Source organism: Drosophila gunungcola, chromosome 3R (genome assembly GCF_025200985.1).
Source record: "Drosophila gunungcola strain Sukarami chromosome 3R, Dgunungcola_SK_2, whole genome shotgun sequence".
Taxonomy (NCBI): domain Eukaryota; kingdom Metazoa; phylum Arthropoda; class Insecta; order Diptera; family Drosophilidae; genus Drosophila; species Drosophila gunungcola.
The window spans coordinates 6471162-6489295 of NC_069139.1; positions in this window are offsets into that span (position 1 = coordinate 6471162).

The following is an 18134-nucleotide window of genomic DNA, read 5'->3' on the forward strand; positions in this document are numbered from 1 at the left end:
CGCATTAATTGATAACGAAGAGCATTCGGTTCGAGAACATGGTCGGTTCAATCAATTAAAAATGCTGGCAGGGTGGCCAACCTGAATTCGGTTAAGTGTTTGGGTTAAGCAGAGGAACTCTAAAGCGGAGGGCTTCCCCCAGACTATTTCATGAGTTCCATAAATTGCAGTCAGCCAGCGACACTTGCCGCGAATTAAAAACACTTTTGCATATCATTTTGGAACGCGGCCAAATCGTCGGCGAGACGCAAAAACCAGCGCAGAGAAATGCTCATTTAATTTGCCTTAATTTCGCTTTCGTTTTAGCTAAATGCACCAGCGTCATTATCAATCCCTCAGCCCTCAGTCTCATGGCAAACTCATTTCGCATTCGATCCATTAAAAAGCCATAAACTTGCGTTCCCCATATTGGAAAAACTCATGTGGAAAACCAAAGGTCGCAGGTTCTCGGCAAACGGCAATTTATGACATTCATAAACCTGCTTTCTTTTGTGTATGCCCTTAGGTAAAAGAGATATTATTATATTTATGTAAAGATTGTGGTATAAACAACAATTTCCTTTAAAGCCTGCTTGCAATTTTTGATTGGATTGTAAAAACAGCAGGAAGGCTTTCGTTAAATAAAGGTAAATTGATGTGGCATGGATATTTACGATAGGAACATGATGAAATTAGGAGGCATCTGTTCTTGGCTAACAACATTTTTTGTCAAGATATTTCATTGCCTATATTCTGAGATTAATATACCATTTTTGGGTCTTTAAAATTTTAACAAAAAAAATGTTTAATCCTTTGTTAGAAAATCAATCGAAAAAAATTGTTTTAAATTCATAAATATTACCTAAATACATAAAGCTATATAGAAATTTATTATAAAAGCAATGGTAACATGTTGGTAAAAAAATAAGCTTATTAAGAGAAATTAAATGTGTATAATAGACATTTTTCCATTATTAATGAATTATTTAAAAGGATGATAAGTGAAAATAAAATATTACAACTTTAATATCTCAATGTGCCATTTTTTCAAGCCCAACTCGGAGCCCCAAAGTATGCAACGGATTAAGTGGAACCGCCGCTTAGCGGTTGATTTGGGGCAATTGAAAAGTGGCAGGGTGGCGATCCGAAAACGGCTAATAGAGCACACTGCCAATTGATAATAATAAATTATAATCATGGCGACATAATGCGAACAAATCTAGCCACGAGCGAGAGTCGTAAAAACTGCTTAAACCGATCAAATTGGCCTCCGATGGCGATTTGTGCAAGCGCCTGGAATTTTATTTATTTATTCGCATGCAAACAAATTGATTCGCCCGCCGAAACTAAATCAAAGCCCAGGCAAACATAAAAGTCAGCACCCATTTCAGGGCAAGACTCCGAAGGGAAATCCCACTTGCTGCACGCGATAAGTTGCAAAAAAAAAAAAAAACAGAGTTTGTACATCGTAAACAACAACAAACAGGCAACCCTTCTGCGATTTTCCACAGGGCGGGCAAAAATTGCACGTAGTATTTCAGCATCAGGAAAGCGAGAGAAAAGCGAGAACTGTGCGCTCAGAACGGCTTATCCGGGGCAATGAAAATTTATACAAATTCGAAAAAAGTGACAACATTTTGCTTTTATTGGCCATTAAAACGACTTAGCGACTTGGCGGACTCCTCTGCCTCAGCTCCTTTTTCGCATCGAAAGGAGATCGCGTGTGATTTGTACCTTGTTCCGCCCTCACTCCTTCCTTTGCCCTTTTCCATCTCCATTATCCTTTCCTACTTTGCATATGGGAATCCTGAATGGGAGGCTGGAGGGTGGTATATGATGACCAGACATAAGCGCAGTTTACGATGCCAGAAATTGAAGAAATGGCTCTGTGAAATTGAAAGCATCGCATGTGTTCAATTCTGATAAAGTTCAAAAATCCATTTCATTTTAAGTATTATCAATTGCAAGAATTTAATGATTGTTTGGTAAGAAAGATGAAATACATAGTAATACAATCCGTACTTGTAATGTTAAAACTAAATAAATGTGCAAAGAAGTGATTGAGTTATGTTAAATGCGTATTTATCTTAGTATTTATTTGGTTATTGTTGGTATCAACACTTTTAAAATAAATTCAGATTTCTTTTTCAACTTAAAGCTAAAAATATTGTTTTAAATTTGGTGTCTTTAAATTTTTTCCACTTTCTTTCGAGCCTCTCCTACATTATCTAATATTGATCTGCTTGTTTAGAGCAATTTCTCCTGGCACATTAAGCAATTTTCAACGTTTAAGACAATGATATCCAAGGTGTTTTTCGCTAGCTTATGGCTGCGCTAAGCAGAAACAAATGAAGCAAGCTGCTGGGAAAATTGCTTATCGGCAGGAAAATTTTGCCGCAGCCGTCGAGCGAATTTATTGAGTGGAAAATGCTGCAGCAAAAGAAGCAGAAGCAGAAGCGGCGGAAAAACGGAGGCAGGCCAAAAGTGAAAGTAAAACTCAAACTGCGGCGTCAAATCCATTAACCTGATATTTACTTTTCCACACGCACAAACACACTCTGCCACAGTGAAAGTGTTTTTCCCTTTCTGCCACCCAAGTCCCCCACAGATTTTCTCCAGGCCTATTTCCTGTTGTTGTTTTTCTGGTTTGTTTTTGGGGCAGGAGTGGGCGAAACACGATATTTTTACGTTTAGTTTGCAAAATTGAATAACACGTAAATGTGTTTAGCACCGAGAGGGAAATGTGAGGGCAAAAGGCAGTAAATTAAGTCCACGCACACGCACAGAAACAGAGATTGTAGTTGAGGTAAATTACGTACATAACATAAACACGAGGCCAAGGAAAGGAGTCAGGAGGAAGGACCTCAGGGAAAAGGAGCCTATGAAACGCAGCTGTTGGTATCGTTGGCCATTTTGCCTGCTTTAACACCAAGCATATAACCATTTAAAGTAGGCTCCCAATTTAAGAAATTTAAGAATATATTTCATTGCTTAAAAGTAATTGTAGATGTTTTTACAACGATTTTTTGTATTTTTTTAAACATGTTATATTAAATTTTCAGTGAAATTAATACTTATTAGCTCTATTAAGCTATAAATACCCTAAAAAGTGTACATCAATAATGACTTATAAAGTAAATGGAAAAATAATACAGCAAGCTTACCCAGTGAACCGAAAAATGGAAAACGTTTTGTTTCGCTTTTGCTCAAGGTCTTTCCTTGACCCAACATTAAAGTGCAAAAAAGCCTTCCATTTCATAATTTATTATTTATATTTATTAACTTCTGGTACGTTTCCCAAAAAATGCTAAAATGTTTTGTAAAAAATCCTTAACCCTTTAAAGTTTGCCCAACGGATATGCCTCCACCAAAACAAATCAAATTAGAACCCCGTTCAAATTTCGAGAAATATACAAAATAGGACAGCTGCTAAATGGCAGACCAAAAAAATTACCTTTGCCCAGAAATGTAACCCCGTTTTTTCTCCTTTTTTTCGTGTTTTTTGTTGGAGCGGGAAAAAAGCAATTAGACGCACTTTTTGATGGACACGCGTTCAATCATTCGACCGGCTGTCAAGTAGATGGATGCAGCAACGTGCCGGGAATGGAGAAACCGAGCAGGGAAAAAAGGAGTAAAACTCATTACGGAAAAAGAGCGAAAAGGTGCGCGAAATGTGGCTATTTTTCAAGTATTACCCAGCGAAATAAGTCCATAAATAATGACAAAGAAACGGGGAGACTACTTTCGGGCATTAAAGTCGCAAAGGAAACACTTGTCTCTACACAAGGGTGGCTAATTGTATCAAATGGCTCATCAATAGTTCAAAGGCTTTGCCATTAACCAAAATCAGCAGCTGAGACAGGTCGAGTTGTACTTTTTATGGGCAAAAACTTTGCTCAAGTGCCTTCCGTTTGTCATAAAAAGTTGCCAGCTCTCCTGACAGCATATGAATCACAGCAATTGGCAGTATTTAATAGCAAAACTTTTCCCATCGATGTGGCGACAAATGACAAGATACTTTGTGTCATTCCATCTAGAAATCGTGCACTCTATATGAAAACCTGTGGTTGCTCCAACGGTCGCCTGGCGACTAAAAGCAAAGAGAACATTTTGGCATCATCCGGCAAATAAGTCAAGAGAAATATAACAGTGACCAAACAGAATCTGTTAGTAAAACAGCATTTTCCCCTTACGATATTGGACCAAAACAACGTAAGCCATATCTTGGCCCTCTTTTTGAGATGTTTAACTGAATCATCAACAAATTATTAAAAGAGCTTCGCTTGTAGACTGTCTATTAATTTTTATACATATGTTATGTTCCACTATAATTCAGTTCCACTTTTTATAGTGTACTGCGTCATGAGTTATTGGCTCTAAATCATCTATTTATTTATGGCCTAGCCCATTTAATGTTGTTAACCTTTGGATCGTTCGGTTTCAGTTTTCCATTGGATATTAGATATTTATGCGGGGCAAAAACAATATTAACATTCGCTCGGTAATTGTATGAATCATTTTCGCTCGGCGTAAACATTTTCCACACATTTATGAGGCGCAATGTGCAAAATATAATAATAATAATAATGTTTCGTTCGATATTAGCCACGAATGATAAATAACCGCATAAATGGCCCCGATACCCTCTGGTACATACATATATAGCATACGTTTTGGCCGGGACCATTGTATTAATTTGTCATAAAATTATACAACCTCTACAGCCGCGGAGACGGCGGCTCATAAAAATGTTTTCGTTTTTTGCGCACCCAAAATATATATAAAAGTGTTTATCAGTATGTGTTCAAGTACGTTTGCTTTTTCCCGATCCTTGGAAGTAGATGAAATGCAACATAAGTCTAAATATTGGGGACAAAACAAAATGCCAAAAGCAGTCTTCACAGATTTTAACCAAAAACGTATGTTTTGTTAGAATATAAATATAGTTTTAATGAGAAATCAGCTCATATAACAAAAAGAATAGATTTAATTAATTGTCAGCTACATTCCTTTAAAAATTTTTCTAAAATCTTAAAACTATTCCGACTTACTCAGATATGTGGACAATTTAATTTTTCCACAAATGTCTAAATTTATGTTCAAGCGCATGTTTTAGAGCTACAATGTTGAAGCTAACCTACATTCCGTACGCGAAATGTAGTTCTCGCATTTGTCAGCAGCTAATTAAAAGAGAATTTCCAATGCATAACTTCCACGGCAGCGGATCTGCATGTGAAGCCATAAACCAGAGCTAATTTGGTTGCGGTTTGCCGTCGCTTTTCCCCATTTTCATCTCTTTTTATGGCACAAACACAACAAAGTTGTCTTAGAGGAGGGGAAACCGGGGGGCTGCATTAGAGATGCGGAATCGTAAAGTCAGATGACATTAATCCGCGCATAAAACTCTGCCAGCAATAAGATTCATTTGCCAACAATGTTGTGTCCCATTACCTTGATTCACTCACTCGCCTGTCAGCCAGCATGTCAAATTAGAATCAGACGATTTGTCAAGTATCAAATATTATTCAATTATTATGGGAGAGAGTAGAAAAAAAAAACACAACATAATGTAAACCAGGGACAATGGCATGCAAATAACTTTGCCATGACAAACGCTCGCTGGGGAGCAATTTCTCTTGTTGTGTCCCCAAAACTCAAAATACACCTATATTAAAAAAAAACCTCCCTGTGGCGTGTTATAAAATTCAAAACCAGTCTGACAAGTAGTGGAGAGCGGAAAAAGGTATGAAATGGCAACTCACTTGTTTATAACTCCAGCAGCGCAAATCTGACAAGTCAGATGGAGGTTGGTGGCTAAAAAAAAAAGATAAGTGGGGAGGGGCTCTACTTTGAAATTGGCGCAGCAGCGCAAATAAAGCAATTTGTATTCAAAATATGAAAGCAAAGGAAGCTAAAAACTGACACAGTACTCCTCCCCCATTTTCCAACCCTCGCAAAATAATTTGTTCTTTAAAGAAAATTCCTGACTGCGACTGGCGCCAGTGCAAATATAGCGTTTGATACGAATTGACGATTGAATGCGAAGAAATCCCGAAAAGTGCAGACTCTAAAAGTTGATGTCAGCCAGATCTCGCATACGCAGCGTTAACAGTGCATGTGGAGAAAATAAAATTATACTATTAAACATTAATTGATCATATTACTTAATTAAATGTATATAAATGAAATATACATATTGTACGTTTTGTAATTTTTAAATTTATTTAACAACAAATTAAAAGTTTAATATTAAAATAACCCCCTTTTAGAAACATAGAAACATAGAGAAACATATACAAAATATATGATATATATAATGTATTGTTATTTTATAAATTCCATTCGACTTAATGCAATTTAATTTTTACAAGGGTTTCTTAAATATAAAATCACATTTTGCGTTTCCAAATTGCTGACTGTATAGTAGTATTTTTATTGCTCAGTGTTCCGATAGAGTGGGTGACAGCAGGGGGAAATTAACATAATTAAGCCAGTTGGCTGTGCTTGTTTTTGTGGCTCATTAGCAGGCAAATTAACGCCGCCATTGTCGCCGTGGAGTCGATGTCTTGTGCAGGTGCTGGAAAGTATGCTACACTGCGCGCCATAAATTAGCGACTGTCTCCGCTTCACCCCCTTTGCCACCACCACCGCCTTTGCACACCCATCCTCCGAATGTGTGTGCGTGTAATTACCGCACAATTTGCGGTGCATAATATATTTTGGTTGATTTGTGACTCAATTAGAGGTGCACGGTTTTCGAGCTCTCAACAGGATTTTCACTGCATGGTGGCTCTTAAGTGGCTTTGTTGGTCAGCCGGCGAACAGGACAATGCATCCTGCATCCTGCACTCTGCTCTAGTGTGTGTGTGTGTGTGTGTGTGTGTGTGAGTATCTGTGTCCGTGGGCTGGGCTAATTAAAGCGGTCAGCCCAAAATGCCACATAATGAGGCGCACAAGTGCTGCCAAACACCGTTGAACATTGCCAGTCATTTGTCAACAGATGTGAACACAGACACAGTCCCCTTCTATATCTTTTCCTCTGTGTGTGTGTGAGTGTTTGTGAGAAGCTGTTGAAAGCATCTAATTTGCTGTGAAGTAGCTGCAAATTCGGCCTTGACTTGCCAGTGTAAGTGCTTGCTTAGATGCAAATTTAGTCCTGGCTGTGTGCACTTGGTCGATAATAGTTGGGTTCAAAGCTGGTCTTTAAGTTTCTTCCAATATGTAAATAGAGTAAGTAGTAGCCAACACTTTGATTGAACATTTTTACAGTTAACATACAAATTAAGAGTGTAAGTTTTAATCTTTTAAGCTTTATGTAGCCAAAAGTATACCCTATCATTTTAATATAACAACTTGAATAACATACATGTTTTTAGCTACATTTTTTAGTCGTAAAAGTTGAAATGTTACCTGAATACCTGATGGCATTCATTTAAATACAATTTTCAAAACCTTTTTCGTAAACATCTGAAAAAATAATCAACAAATTAATTATTCATCGTCATATTACTTTTATAACAGCCGTAAAATCATAAGTTCATGCCCAAAATATCAATATGATTTACACCTGTTTGCTTTCCTGAAAATCACTCCAATAATCATCTTCAAATGCCGCACATTCACCCACATCGGCTGCCCAACCAATTGCAGCTTAACTCGATTCGTTTTCCTACCGTAATGCCCTTCTCCTGCGGAAACTTTAAGCCAACTGACAAATGTGTCAAACGACATGTTCACATATGTTCCGCATCGATATTATCGACAGCAACAGCAGTTGGCGGAGGCTAAAGGCAAAAAAAAGGAGCCATACTCAGCAAACTTTGGCAAAACTTTGGCTCTTGCTGCAGCAGCGGCAGCAGCAACGTCACCTTTTCAATAAACTGGCCAGGACCAGGACCTGGGAAAAAAGGAGCAGGCGAGGCATTAATCCCACAACCGATGCCGGGATGCGCCGGCAGACAAAACGATTGGGCAACATCTGCCGCCCTCGACCTTTGTCTTTGTCCAGGGACGACGGTACGCTCCCCCAACTTTCTATCCACAGTAGCTCCTGTCCACGGGCAAAAACAAAAGCTGCAAAATGCCAATGGTCAGCAGAAATGCGCATAACTTTGAAAAGTTCACATGCTGGGCAGACAGGCGCAAGGACACATACACGTACCTTCTTGCAGAAAGGATTGGTGGAATGAAGGTGGTGGTCCTCCTGGTCATAGATAAACTTCGATGTGCCGTGCTAATGTTCGCACATTTGGGACCAGAAGGGATAGAGGAACTTTGGCAAGTTCAGTTACTCTTCGCTGGATCAGGCTAAATAGATTTTTAAAGACCTTTTTTTTACTCTCATAAAAAGGGATAACAAAATAATAACAATTATAGACATAATCTGATCTGTTTTGAAAAGATTTTAAACTTGCTATCAACCTGTCAGTTTGTATCAAATGTTTGGCAGGAGATCCAGTAATATAAAACATTTTGTGCAACTTTCGCTTCGATTCCCAACCAAATTTTGTTGGGAGAGATTTCTGTGATTTTTGGAATATTAAATGTTCAGCTTAACAATTTCTAATCTATTATACATATTAAAAGTACTCCAAGAGCTATAATCTCAAAAAAATAAGTGTTCAAAGCAAAGTTAAAATATTGTTATTCCCAATATTTTCTAATGAAATTAAATCCTATTAATGTTTTTTTTAATTTCTGTTTTTATATCAAAATTAACAGATGCCTTTTGGAAGAGTATTGTAGAGAGTAATCTGACCCCCAGCAGGTTAACACTGCATCGACTGGCTTATGAATTGGAGTTTAAATTGGAGCCAGTCCAGGGCCAGCTGCTTATCATCCCGAGACCGCAAAGGGGAAACGGAATTACCTGCTTACAACAATATTAAATGCCAGACAAGGTTCTTCCGCCACCTCATCGCCACCCCCTGCCCCATCCACTTCCTTTCAATTTTCCCTATCTCAGGAAGTTTTCTTGGCAAACTTTTTAATGTTGGCCACTAAAACGACGCATTAAATTATTATCTGCGAGATTATGAAATTTTTAACAGCAGGTAATAATCGTAGAGAATTTGTTAAGCAGACACCACCAGCCAGGGAAATTCGGAGGATGAGCCAAATGAAAGACAAACATTTTCCTTCCCATCCCGCCCGGGAAACTTCAATGCTTGGCTGAGCAACTTGAAACGGCATAAATGAAAACGGCGTCGAGGCTTGAATGTTGTAACCGTAGCAATTGCCATTCCGATTCCCCATCCTTGGACCCATTTCAACACTCCTGGGTAACTGAGGTAATTCAAAAGTTTCTGCCAAGGCGGCTCACATTAAGTGCCGCTCCCCCTCCAGTTTTCCGCCCCCTTTTTGGATGGCAGTAGGTATTCTGGCATGGCAAATGACAGCGAGAAGTATTCACTTCAGACGCCAGCAATTAACTCTCTCTGGCTGAAATGGTTGGGGATTTTACCAGCGAAAGGGGGGCAAAACTCAGAAATTCCTTTTACCAAAAAAAAGTGCAAGACACATTTGGCGACATTTCCTTTGCGGCAATTGGCAAATTGCTTTTGCCTACGTGTGCAATTGTTTTTTGCAACAGTTTATTGCCCTTCGGCCCTCAATTACACAATACACCTCCCTAACAGTCTAACCGAACGACATTTCTTATCACGTGTCATTGGGCAAGAGCCTGATGGAGCGGGAAAAATTGTGCTTAAAGTACAAGAAACAACTTTAAAATACCCTGTTTAAACTGAGAACTTTACGTTCCCATTAAATTGGCTTAAGTCTAATGAATTTCTTTCGTTTTAAATGACAAAACAATTTATTTTGTATTATATTATTAAAGTACATCTAATATATATATAAATATATATCTCTATGTATGATCTTATGCTCAGCTTAAATGGTTAAAAAATTGCGAACAAATCAAAATGTGAATCTGTACACTACTCTTATTAATCTTAATAATATAATATAAAGCCAACAAAAAAACAAAAAACCCTCTTATCGACTTCGTAAAATCATATAATGCCGAGACGACACCTGCTACCCTTTAACCTTTTCCCACAACAAAACGCTGACATATTGCAGAGGCCACAGTTGAGTTTCGTCCGATTCCGAATTCGATTCCCAGAAATTTGCACCGGAAACGCGCCCTGCAACGCCCAAAAGTGAAAAGCCCCTCCCAGTGAAAAATACCACAAATGAACGCTTGTCCGGCAGGAATCGGAATCGGAATCCAGGGGATATATATGTGCGGAGCTGGGTGTATGGTGTGCGTATGCAACATTGACATGAAGTTAATGGATGTTTTATGACCGACTAACTTCGCCAACGATAAATCGGTTTTCCATGAGCCAGTAAATTGCGATTTGATTGTTTCTGTTGGACATGCAAACAATTTCTCCTTTTTGCCTTAGCCTAAGCACTCTCACTGCGGAAATGGATGTGAAAAGTGAGCACTTTTTTGGGGAAACTTTGATTAAAGGTTATTCAAAAAAAAAGAACTGACCAAAAGATCAATGACCAAGAACCTCCCTCAGAAAAAATCCATATACAAAATAAATCAAAGCCTGAAATTTATGAAAATTTATGCAAGCAATGCCTTTCGCTTCGCTTTCTGCTCTTTGGTCAAGATTTGCATTGTCCGACATTGGGTGCCCCAAAAATATTGGTCAATCCGTGGTATATCATCCCTCATTTTCGGACTGGCTCACCTTTTGTTGTAATACACACATCAAGTGGCAGCCGAATTTATGCAACATTTGGCTTTTGTTGTTTATTTTTTTGGGGATGTGAGCGAAGAAAAGAAATTCATATGATAATATATCTGAATGGGAATTTGTTTTATCCAGATTTTCTCCAGCTTTTTTCCCGCCTACATCTTCCTTTCATAGGTAAATTTTCCCTGTGATTTATGGGCCAGCAACGAAATGAAATGTTTTTCCTTCGTCCTTCTTCGGTAATCGCCTTTTCAACATCAATTTATTTGCTATTAATCCTTCACCTCTTTATCGTTGTCCCGAGTCCTAAGTAGTCCCCAGTGCCTTGTTCTATTTGCTCTGTCCAGGCAATTAGATGTTTGCCCTCGTCTGCCAGTTTGTTGGTTTTTCGGAGGTGAAATGAGCTCACGGCTATTGGTGGCCATCGATTCGATTCGAGTCGAGTCGAGTAGAGTCCTTTATTCCCCCCCATCCTTTTCGATACACCCACAAACGAAACGTGTTCGCTATGGTTAGTTGCATGTTAGCAGAGGAAAACCGAAGGATGGTGGCAAAACTTCGGGCCCGGGAAATCGACTTTGCTTTAATCTGGCTGCTTGTTTGACAAGCTCTTAACACTAATTGAAGACACAATTGAAGCACACTCCAGAATATCCGCCTTTTAGCCCCTTAACTCTTTTGTCTTCCAGCAGCCAAAAATCCGCGCAGTTTTCTCCAGACTTCAAAGGCTCAAAGGCGCGTGATTTATGCTGCATTGCTTTGAGAAATATCACAGAAAGTATAAAACTCCTTTGCGTGCTTTTCGATAAATCAGTTCAATATGCTAGAATCAAGTTAAGTGGGTCTTTAAAAGCAACACTGTATCAAATATTCTAAAAGAGGAAATTTAATAAGGGAAGAAACCCGTTTTCGACCGTAAGTTTAACACTACAAGACTCCAAAAACATAATTAAATGGAAAATTTCTCTGTAACCTGATAGAAAAATTTTAAGAGTATAAGCAAACACTTTAAAAGCTATTGAAAGATTATAAAGAAAAAACAAATTGACAACCATTTTAAAAAATTTCTCTTTACCTTTGTTGGCTTTTTTTAAAGGTACAACTTTCGGCTGGCCCAGAAACTTATGGTGCCTGGCAAATAAATTGGCTTGTGAACTTTATGAACTCACGCGGGATTAACTTGTACCTTTGATTGAATTTCCTGCGAAGTTTTACCGCAGCAGGCGAAGTAGAAGAAACACTGCACGTCTCAATCCGATAAAAAGCATTTCCAAGTCACGGGAGCCAGCCGAATATTTTTGTGCCGCCCAAGGAAGCGCGATTCAGCTCTGTCTGTGGAACAGATGCCAGACACCAGGCACCAGGCACCAGACCAGCCTCAAATCTCAAAGGAGCTGGCCAAAACTGGAGTGGGTAAAGTGAATCGGGAGTGTGGGGCAGCTCCATCTCAATCTGGGCAACGGGAATTAGTCGTTTCCGTTCAAGTGGCCCAGGCTAACAATTCCAAAATTTATGCCACCCAAAAGGAGACTGAGGCTGATTCTTGATTGTGCAATTGGGAGTGCAGAAAGAAGTACACTGTGATATAAAAGAGATACATTTTGGGCTTAACCAAATATAAAGCAAGGGTCTTAGTTTATAGCAAGAAGGAATTCTATGTTTCCAAATTATGTACATTTTAATACATACATTTTATGTATAAATATATTTTAAAAATTTCTTATTTGTATAAAGGTTCTTATTTCAAAGAAAAATGACTTTACTTACATTTTGGGCATATGCTATAATACTATCACAATTTTTTCTAAAATAAGAAATACAAGTTTTCTGACAGTATTTTTCTCTCTGTAAGTACCACCTTGGCCTGGACGAGCTTAAGTGGCTGCGCGTCTAACAATTGGTCGGGGACTTATTTCAATTAAGGCGCATTACGATCTTGGCTCTTTGGCTTTGGGCCTGGTCCACCGATTGGCCTTGGCGTATGGGGAGTGGAAAGTTTTTCTGGTCTTCTGGCCAGGAATTCCATTAAAAAGTTTACGTTTAGGTGAGTTCGGTTTGGCTCAGCTCGGCGGGGATATCAAATAGTTTCTGCCATCGCGGCGAAAAGTAATTAAAATTCAAATAGCAGACAAACATTTACATTAGCGATTGTTGGTTGCGTTTGGGGAAAAGGGCTAGGGGTTGATTATAAGGGCTGGGGTAGTATAGTATCTCGCTTTTGTTGATGGCTCTTTGTTTTGGCCTGGCGCCAGTCTGCGGCTCAAAGTCTAGAAGTATTCCCGAGTAAGGTAAAAATCGAGTGTGTGTGTGGCTGAGTGGATGACTGATGGCTCTTGGCGGCTGCTGTCGACACACCCATCCAAAAAAGCCACCCGTGAACCACCCACTCGCACATATGAGATTATTAATATTGTATTTAATATCTGAGCAGCAGGGACGAACTTCGTTTCCTTTGTCTCCGAAGCCAAATGAAGAGCCTGTGTCTTTATGTGAATTTGAATCTGTATCTGTATCTGTTTGTGGTGGTTTATTTATTTGCAAATGCGTTGGCTCAGGTTAGAGGACTACGTGGGCATAGACAGCAGAAGGAATCTGACGGGACTTACACTCATGTCGCGGCTTTCTTAAGTGACAATCCTTAAAAACAGGTTTTTCCTAGAGTTAGGTAAATCATATTATGGGAAACGGTTTGATGCTCCTTTAAAATGTTATTATTAACTTAATGCCATTGTACAGTTTCAAAGAAATATATTTAGTCAATAAAATGTTGAGCACATTTATTTAAATAAATTAATTTGTTATTGACTGTTCTTTTATACAAAATAGCTACTTAAGAAAGATCTTTTTGGTATTAACAATCAATCACTGGGGTTTTTAAATCACTTATAATGGTATCTAATTATTCATTGGGTTGCCTCAATCTAAACATATTAAAGAATGTTCTTAGACACCTAAGTAAGTGACTTTATTGTAAACTTTCTATATTACTATTACTATCGCATACCAAAAGAATCTTAAAATTGAATTTTGTTAAATTGAACAAACAGTTTTTTGAGCTCATTCCAATCAATAGCAGTGCTTTGATCGTTTATAAACTTTGAAATATAGTTAGGTTCCTCCTCCTTCGACCATTTAGCTCGTGGAATTTGACTGCCCTGTAAATCACACAAAAACGGTGATCACGCCCATCCCTGCACTACAGCATTCTTACTGCCCGTGGTCAGCTTGCGTATTTCATTACGCGGAAATTCAATATCAACGCCAACCGCCCACTAAGCTGCAAAGTTCGCCGAAATGAATGGCAGCGAGTGCTTGGGGGCACAGCGTGCCATGTCCTCATCCTGATTTGAGTCCTGGCACTGGTTCCTCCTCCTGGCCCCTTAAACCACCTCGTATGCAGAGCACGCGCTGATAACGTAAAGTGGAAGCGGTCCAAAAACCCGGAATGGAACTCAGGACGGGATCCCCGGAGCACAGCATGGACATAATTAATTTGAATCCTTTTTTCCTGCCCGCTCCTCTGCATCGCTTTTTGCGGTTCTGTCTCTGTTTTGCTTTGCATTTTTTCGCGTTACTTTTGCGTGCAACCAAAAATTAATCAAGTGCTAGTTACGCGAAGCGCGCAGTTTTTAATTAAAGCACCATCAAAGCGATGCTTTTTTGCGCAGTAAATATCCATATAGGAAAATATTTTTTATGGATTTTTGTCCAGCAGAAGAGTGCTGTTAAAGCTTTAAGACTGGTCGACACTTGCTGAGGTGTTTGCAAAGCGCCAAAGGCGAGCAACTGCAAAATCATAATACAAACCAATTTCATGCTGAATTAAACAGGAGTTGGGGACTCCGGCAAACAATAGTTGAAGTATCCTGTCAACAGGCGGCGGCTAGCAATTACAACAGCAACAACAACAACAACAACAGCAATCGCACAAAGGCAGCACGTGCATTTTGCGCTTTTAACAAGGGGAATGCCACACACTTGGCCTTGGGCGAAATGAACAGCTACCGCAACAGACCCTCATATTCCCTGTTTATTTTATAGGGTAGAATGAGTTACTTAGACTATGATAAGCTTGAGTTCATAAAAGTTCCTTGGGGAAGATAAAAAAATATAGAAATATGTCAATTTACTGATTATTTATAGGACCTAAAATTACATATTATATTATAATATTATTTATTAAATACAGTTTTTAAATAACTTATAAATCACTATGGCTTTTACTAAAAATATTTGAATGAGCGTAGTGAAATTGGGTCATGATCTTTTCGATTTTGAAATTGATATAATAAAACCAACAAAAAAACAAAAACAAATTCAATACCCAGATAAGTATATGTATTATTTCATTTTATATCAGTGTTCCAAACTAAACTAGCCACTAGATTAATAATAAATTTCAAATTTTTTTAAGAGGTATAAAGATTTCTTTAGAACCGAGTTCAAGAGCAAAAAAAACTTTAGCGTGGCTTGGATTATCACACGTAGAGCTGTCCCTGACACTGATGCCTGGGGATGAGTGCGACTCCCTGTGCTTTTCTTTTCCGTTTTTTCTGCAAAGAGAAATGCACCTCGGGCACACCTCCAGATGTCCAGACCTCCAGAGCAAAAAACTCCAGAGTGCTGGCCTTTTTCGATCTGTTCAGATGCGAATAATGCGGCTGGGGCGACGTGTCTCGCATAATTTGCAGCAAAGTGCACAACAATGGCTGCGGCCTCTGTCAGCCAGGCATTAGCAATACGCTGGGGTGGTGAAAATTGGATGGGGTGCACTTTCCACTTTCCACATTCCCGGTTTGGGTGTGGGTGTGACGCGTGAAATATTAGAAATTAAAAAACACATGACAAGCAATGTTGGCACTTTGATTTGTCTGCCAGCCGCAGACAATGTTTTCCCCCGCCCATTCCACTTTTAATAATTATTTCGCAAGAGGTACAAGTTATATCCGGAGTGGTGGGATGGCAATTATTATGTGGAATGGGGGATGTCTGCAGGCCAAGCCAATAAATTAGGAAACACCTGTTTTTAGCCGGCCAAGGCAAAAGTGGCGACAGATGTCTGCGAGGGGGAATCGAAACTGTTTTCCTGGCCGTAATGAAAATATTATTCCGACTACATAATTTGTGGAACCCCCGAACACGCGCACACACACCCCCCAGCCTCCCTCCCTACCAACTTAACCCCACTACGGGCCTTGGGGGTTTGTGTGTAATTTATGTTACTTTTTCTGCCGCTACTTGGCCGCATTTCGCGGTTTTTTATTGCTACGTGCGGAGAGAGAGATAGACAGAGAAAAAGATTTAGTACAATGCACTGAAAACCCAATTAAAAAAACCTAATCTATTTGGTATAAGCTAATATGTCAAGTGATCTAAAATAATTAACTTTAATTTCATAAACTATGTGAGAAACTGTTTAATCTGTTGAACTCACTTCGGTAAAACTAAAAACATCAATTTAAAATAAATAACAAGCCACGGTAAATGAGAAATATATGACTGTTTTTTTATGATATGATAATCTATTGATATCTATTTCTGTTTTTTCCCTGTGCAAATGAGCAAAAAGGTTGGGGAACCAGGAGCAGACCACGCCATAATGTCGTCATGACAGACGCGGCCATAAAAGATAATTATGATTCCGGTAATAGGTTTTATTTTTCGCATGTACCTCTTTTGTTCATGGGCACAGCTCCCAGTTGCCCCTGCACCATTTTCGCCACGCGGTGGAAAAGCCATTGCCAAAAGCCTTTGCTGTTGTTGTTCTAGTTGGCGTTGTGGTGGGGTGGTGCTGGCACAAAGGTCGACCTCGGTGGCTGCCCGTCTCCGTCTCCGGCCGACTTGCTGTGTCTACATTTACTTTTCGGGTGACCAACGTGGCATAGAAATTATGCGCATTATACGCGTCGCGCTCCAGCGCCTCGCTTAAAAAATTATGTCCGCGGAATTATGCGAACCACGGTGAAAAATAAGGGGAATATAGTGGGTAGAAGAAGGCGATAAGGGATAATTTTTACATACCCTTTTCCTGCTTAACAACCTGCATAAAAGTTGTGACCATCCAGGACAAGGCAATCTGAAACCTTTCAACTTATATGTGTTCTATCTTTAAATATGCAAATACATATCTTGCGTTTTTTTTAACAAATGAATTAAATAACATTATAATTCAATCGCATTTAATATTTATTAATTTTACTTAAATAAAATATTTCATGGGAAAATAAGTATGTTTTTCCCTAGTCAGTTAAAATCCGCTTAACAAAATATAAAAATAAAAAGGTCCTTGACCTTCTTTATACTATGTAATGTTTTCTAGTAATAGTTGTTCAATCGTTGCTCCCATTGATCATTATTAAGCCATTGCATAAGCCCAAGAGGAGTTACATTCTCAATTAGCAGCCCATCAAGGGGTAGCACATTTCGGGGATGGGGGAACAGATAAGTAGGAAATGAATGCCGTGTTTGCTATTCTAATGAAGTTGTCACGCTTATGAAGATTAATGCCACCTTGGCGCTCAGTTCTCATTTGGCGGATGGATTCGCAGTTTGAAGTTTCCCAGCTTGAAGTTGCCAGCCAGCCAGCAGTTTTCCAGTCAATCGCTGGCAACGGGAACTTCCTAACAAAGAGTAATTGTCCCAACATGATAATTGCTTTAATGACGAATGCAAAACGATGCGGGGCTTCTGGATTTGATTAATGTGCTTCGCGGCAATTGACCCAGTTTTCAATTAGGAGCAGGAGTGACAGGTTTTAAGTTGGCCTGTCCAAAATCCACACCCCCTGGGCGTCTAACCCATGCTAAGAGTTCAAACAAGGAAGAGCTGAGGGAAATAGGGAAATGACAGTCCTGTTGATGTCTAATGGAAAACGTGTGCGGGCATAAAAATGGCCGCTAAGAAAATGCATAAAAATGTGTGCGAGCTTGTGACTGTTCGTGTGTTTGTGTGTGTGTGTGCTTCTCTTCAGCAAAAGAAGGACATGCAAGGACAAACGGAAGTCACACACGCTCGCTTATCGGGCAAAGTAACTTTTCCCCAGCAAATGCCAAAGTCCATAAAATATTTTTACACACCAGATCTGGATCTGTAGATACTCCTTCGGTCTTCTACAAACTGGAGCAGGAGCAGGAGCAGCAGCAGAGTCCTGCGAATGGGGACGGCATGGCGCATACCTACACGTAACTGGATTTCTAAGGACCACGGAACTGTGGCCAAATTGTTTACACAAGTCATAAGCATTTTTTAGCGAACCATCGCCTTCGCTCGCTGTCTGTTTGCCAGTGTATAAAAGTCCTGCTGAGAATTTGCATAAACCTTTTGCTTTCTGTTTGCCCAGCCCATTATCCACCACCACCACCATCACCAGTTACTGCTACCACTCCACCAAAAAAGTTTTCACAACTGCAATAATCATAACTGCAACCGCTCGACATT